The 6,230-nt window shown below is 36.4% G+C and overlaps 1 protein-coding gene across 1 annotated transcript in view; it reads left to right on the plus strand.

Annotated features, from left to right (window-relative positions):
- PIBF1 (progesterone immunomodulatory binding factor 1) overlaps nt 1-6,230 on the plus strand; it is a 119,596-nt gene that overhangs the window by 9,429 nt on the left and 103,937 nt on the right. The gene's annotated exons all lie outside the window — the stretch shown is intronic.

The following is a 6,230-nucleotide window of genomic DNA, read 5'->3' on the forward strand; positions in this document are numbered from 1 at the left end:
AACATGCTTTATATGTCCTTGCAGAACAGCTAATTTAATGTTACGGCTACCCTGTGAGATTTGCTCCTGAGACTGTTCAAGATAGACCCTTACCACCTATGTTGTGCTTTGAGAGCAAGGTTCAAGGTGGGGAAGCTGAGTCAGGAGATCCATCCAGCAGTAGTTGAAGACACAATGATAGTTCAGTGTATAGTGTGCAGTTCTTGAGATGGTGATATCTTGGTAGCAATTTGCTTCACCTTTTGTTTTAATGATATAAAACGTCATTTTTTAAGAACCCTTTGGAGTTGCATCTTCTCTGCTGTACTTTTCAACTTCTTATATTTTTATTTTCCTATTCATTTGTATACTAAAGAAAAAGAGAATTTGATTTCAGATAAGGTATAAACGCCAGAATTAAAGAAACAAATTATCTAAATATATTTAATTTTTATTTTGAAAGAGTAAAGGAGTTGAAACAGTATAAGGAGAAATTTTTTTAAGATATTTATGAATATTTATAGTATTCTTAGTATGTATACAGCTAGGACAATTTGTATTTTAGCTTAGCTCCTCATAAATCTGGAGTTGTGATAAGACAGTTTCGGGTACCCAGAGTATATTTATCCAAGTCATGGCTAGCAGGGACTTAAATGCCACCGTCATTTTACTACTGAAATTATTCTTTACTTACCACCTTTTTTCCCTCGAAATTTACTTCGGTAATAATCAGGGGTAAAGAGATATTAATTATACAGGATTATCTTGTGAAGTTCATATTTTTTTCATTTCTCTTTGTGATTGAATTAGAAAAAGTAGTGAAATTTGTGCATTTATGTGCTTCAGCATTATTGTGTGTCATCATCTCTGGTCATAACTGAGATTAAATTAATCCTGTTAACTTTGATTTACAGGAGCATTTTCCTTCATTGTACATATAATGTGCTCTGATTTAATAAAATACTACAGGAGGATTTCAGCCTTCTGAGATTTGACTGGTATCTGTATTAACTTTTGCTGCAGCAATTTTAACGGGATAGTAGATAACAATAATTAAAGTTGTGCTAGAAACAATTTTCTCAGTACATGACTTTTTTTAATATAGAAACTTCGAATTTTGTTCTTTTTATACCACATGGTGGCACTATCCACCTTTCCCACTGATTTATTTTTCAAAGTTTGAAGTTTACTGTGCTTTTCTTTTGATGCTGATGAGAAAGCACTAGAATGTTGTCTGTGTTGAACTGAGCTGGGTCTTTGAATGCTTATACCCTGTTTCCATAATCATGAGAAACAATTAGTGAGAATGAATACCTTATTTTAAAAAAAAAAAATGGGGAAGAGATCCAGATGTTGAGATGTCACAAGAAAAAAAGGCTTACAGTTGTTAATAAAAATTATTCCTTAGGATTCTCAGGTTTCAGATAAGATCACTTACTACAGTTCTTCCATATGTACAAAAAAACCCCAAACCAAAGTCCTCACCCTGTCTGTTGTGCATAGAGATGACGTGTTTTGGATATTTAATGAAATGTGACCTGATATGGGGTATTTTATGTATGTAGAGACTTACAAGTCTCTGTATTTTGCTTCTGGCAAGTTCAAATTTGACTTAGTGACTTGATGAGTGTCACAGTAACAAGGTACCTAAGGCTGTTTCAGATAGTAAGGTGAGAAAAGCATCATCAATGTGTGAGGGTACTTTAGAATCTCTAATGTACTTAATAGAATAAAGCTAACATACCTATGCATCTCTTGCAGTTTACAAAGAAGTGGTTTCAAGGTGTACTGTTAGGGTAACTTATTTGAGCTTCTTCAATAAGGTCGAGCTTTATTGCAAGGGAGTTTACTGGTAGGAAATAAAGCACAGTTTCATTCAGAGTCTTATTTAAGCTCTTAAACTCCTGTTTCACTGTGTGGTATTCCACTCATTCTTTATTTCGAGCTACATGAAATATAGTTGCTGCTGTTGTTAAATAACTTACTCTCTTCAAATCCTTCCTCTGGTTTCCCGTCCAATACTCCTTAAATTTTAAGTTTTCTCCAACAGTTGCAATATTTCTATTCTCTACGTAGTTTATCAACAAGTGTCTATTCTGAGTTTAAAACTTCTTTAGGAAAATATAGTCATCTCTGAAGTTAAGACAATTTTTTTAATTTTTTTTTCCTCTGTGAGAATAAACCACTTCCTACAATAAGCATTCCTTTTTTTCTACTATTGCAGATAATTTAGGCTCTTCCTAATGAGTTTCAACATGGTTTTTTTCTTCTTTGTGGAACATGGAAAGGAACTAAAATATATGCTTAGCCCAAATCTTTCTATTAACTACTAATGGCTTGGGGGAGGAGGACTTTGCTGGCTTTTCTGGTTGTTCGTGGCTGACAGACTAGATTTGACTAAGTTTTATATGTGTAGATAGTCACACAGAAATAAAGTCATGAGAAATATGAGATAATTAGATATAGACTCATAGGAAAGTCTATCTAGCCAACAAAGAATTGAAAAAGTTCAAAGGAAAATCCAAACTTATCTAATATGTTAAGCCAAGTCTAGGAAAAGTTAAATGTGAAAGGAGTTCATCAAATAAGAAAACCATTGCCTAACATCAACTATGTTATTTTGTGACAGGATGGCTGTAGTCCTTTAATTTGATCAAAGAAATGAGCTCTGATTTTACTGTGCTTGTTTTGGAGTATGAATGTAAGACACATTTTGTTTTTTCTGCTCATGAGCCTTTTTATGCTGTTTTGTGAGAAGGCAAAGCAGCACAGTTCTATTCTCTGAATGCTGTTATGATAAGCTGATATGGCTGAGTATCAGTTATATCAAATCAGGTCTTTAAACCCACTGAATATTCTTTTGCTACATGCTGCCATATTTTTTGTTTGTTTGTTTGGGGCAGGGGGAACCCACCAAACAAAACTCATCGTTGGCACAGCAGACCTATTCTGGCACAAAATTGAGTGCAGTGACCTGGTATTGTGGCCTGTCACGCAGCTGAGTTTATAAGCATCTGACTGTATCAGCCAGGAAGCTTGGTTCTATGAAAATTGAGCTGTCATTGTAGCAACTAATTTTCTAAGACTTGACATCCACATATTCTTTGTCTCTAGACAATTCATTAATTAATTTGTATTAGAAAAACTTTGATTTCTGACTTCAGGACATCTTTCAAATGTTTGTCACCTGTATTTGTACTCTAGGTATATGAAAATATGTTTTATTTGTTCAGAAGGGGCAGAAGGTCCTATGTGTGTATCAGCATCTGTTAGTACTCATTTAATTCTTAGTATGCTGAGGAGTAAGACCACTAAACCCTTACAACTTTGTAACAAAGTTCTGATGATTGTCTGTTGCTGCTCTGAGTTAGCACTTAATCAAACTCTGCTGAATCTTTAACACATACCCACTAGGGTGGGGAGCTGCTTCTGACAACTGGTAGCAGAGAATAGTGTGTGAAGACTGATTTCTAGCACTGGAACATAATCTGATAAACACAGCTAGTGTCAAAAGATTTTTGTCACCACTTTCTGTTTTTGAAGTGATCAGCAGAAGTGGTTCTGCAGTACTACCACGAAATTAACGGTTCTCTGTACACAATTATTGTATCTGTGATTTAGACGAGCGTGGTTCCTCTGATTCTAGTTGCAGCAGCAACAGACTCGGGGGAGGTGGTGCAACTGGTAAAAGCAATGTTCTTGTATTGCAGTACTGACTGATCTGTTACCAAATGTATAGTACAGACTCCTTTCAGTCCTCCTTTTACAGTGCTCAGTAATTCAAGTAGAAATGATGTTGGCACCACCACCTTTGGAGGTACAGATAGAAAAGAAAATCCAGCTATAGCATTGTATTACCAGGAGCTTCCCAGAAACAAAACCGCTTCTGATGTGTGTGTTCCCATGCTGAACACCAGTGTACTATTTTCAGAGCTGTTTGCTTCCAAAGTGCTTAGAACCTTCCCTCAAACAGATGTAATTTACTACTCGTGTGTTTCTATCAAGGCTGGGAGAGAGTCTGAGAAGGAAATTCTACTTTTCTTTGTAGCTCTAGAAGATTAAGTATTGCTTGCTGCTTCTGGCTACTGGGTTTCTTGGCAATGTTTTCCTGGAATTTGGTCTTGATACAGTTTTATCAGGGCTTCCTTTCTTTAGTTATTTTTTCTGTAAAGTTGCCTTCAGGACTTGCAATCAAATTTATAGTATGACAGTTATCTACAAGCTATGGTTGGCCTAAAGACAAAGCTGGATGTATGTAGGACAAAGGTCTCTTCTAAGACCTTGTCTCTGAATCGGGATTAGTAGCTGTCAGGTTTTGCTGGATGTACCTAACAATTTTCTCTGTCATAATGTTTCCCAGCTGGAGGAAAAACATTTCTATAGTCTTCAAAGAATGAACTAAGCTATTGCATTCAAAGGATCAGTTGGTACTAGGTGTATCTGAATGTTGTAAAGTTGAGGCTACTGTTGCTACTCCAGAAGGACTCTGTTCCCTAAGATTTCTTCTGAAGTTTGCACATCTGTAATTAAAGACTGCACTCTGGAACCTTCCCCAGCCCCCTGACACCAATTCTTTCAAGCAGTGCTTTGATTATTTGATCCTCATGTCTCTCTCTAGAAAGGACAAATGAGGCCTCAGTCTTAGGTGAGGTATGTGCCTTCTTTCCTTCATTATTGTTAGTATTTATCTTGTTCAGGAAAAAAGCTGCATATTCTACTGATAACTATTAGCTTGGGGCAGCAGTTTAATGTTTCCAAGACTCAAGAAAACTTTTGTATCTATAAAAGTTCCCTTTTCTGTCCAATGTCTTTCTGCCTCTTTTGATACCTAGCTATGGCTCGTATAGACTGCTAGTTGTTGTTCAGAAGTACCAAATGTCTTAATTCTAGTCTCCAATGCAAAGATGTCAAGGATCCTTTTCACCCAAGAATATTTCACTGTAGCTTCTAGTCAGCTCAGATCCAGAGAGAAAGAGCTTTTTATTCCCCTCACTTTCTTTTGCAATAAAGGCACTTACACCAAAGCTTTTCTTTCTTATCTTTCTTCCAGAGCTTCCTTATTTTGGAAGTAGCTCAACATTTTTGTTTATGATTTTTAGTGGCAGATAGTGCTCATCTACAGTCCTTGACAGATTACTGATTTCATATCAACATACTGAAATAGATGTCTTATTTGTCCAGTTCTGTATAACTTCTTCCTGACATTTAGGCAGTTGTATTAAAATAAATGATGTATTGGCTAATAATTTTGGAAGGCATACTGTGTAAACAGGTTGAAGCCAAATGTCATCTTTACTAAGTAGCAGCAACTCATCCAAATAGCTTGAGGGAATTGGTTTTCACATCACAATAGTATAGTAGTTTTACATTTGCCTAGGGCCTTCAGGTGCCTTAGGATATGAACAGGGAGTGCTAGCTTGTGTAAGTGATCCTTCAAAAATGAAGCTTTTTAAAAGCAGGATGACTTTCTTCCACAGGCTTATCTGTAGACAGTGTGAAGAACTTGTGCTACTTCTGCTTGATTAGCTGATTAATCCTTTCCCTGCATTTCTGTTGTTTATCTTCTTATTCCTGAAGGCTTTTTGAAAAATCAGCTAATCCCTACAGTGTATTAAGTGTCACTAACTTTGTTCAAAAAGTACATCACTCAGTTGTTGTACCTGAAATTTAGATAGGTGTTCATTTCAGTGACTGCTATAAGCTGCTGTTCATTCCAGATGGAGGATAACAGTGAGGCTTCTTATCATAAAACTGAGGTCTGTTCTTAGATCTTGGTTTTTAATGGTGCAGATCAGGCAAGTTCAGAATCTTCTTGCTTGAAATATCTGTTGACAGTGTTTGTAAACCAAATGGAAGTGCTTCTTGGTAGGGACTGCTTCATATGCTCTGTAGAAACCACCTGTACTGGTTAATACTGGGTGTCTTGGACAGCTCTGTTAACAATTTCTTTAGGCAATATTTGCCTACCCAGCTTGCACAGGACAGGTTTGCTTGTTTTAACCACTTCATTTGTCTAAGTTGCTACTCTCTGCAGTAGCAAAAATTAGTAAGAAGCTGAAGAAAAGCCATACGTTGTTGACAGGATTATCACAATCAGATTCCACGGGAGGAAGTACTGTTTGTCCTTTAATTTTTTGAAGGTTGTGGGTTTACTTATGTTATGTTTATTTATTGGCGTTATTTCCAGGACCTGATTCATGTCCTTGAAAGTGCTCTGTATCTCGATCCTTTTAAAAGCCCCCTTTTTGCTT

This window comes from Cariama cristata, unplaced genomic scaffold (genome assembly GCF_000690535.1).
Source record: "Cariama cristata isolate BGI_N322 unplaced genomic scaffold, ASM69053v1 scaffold20075, whole genome shotgun sequence".
NCBI lineage: Eukaryota > Metazoa > Chordata > Aves > Cariamiformes > Cariamidae > Cariama > Cariama cristata.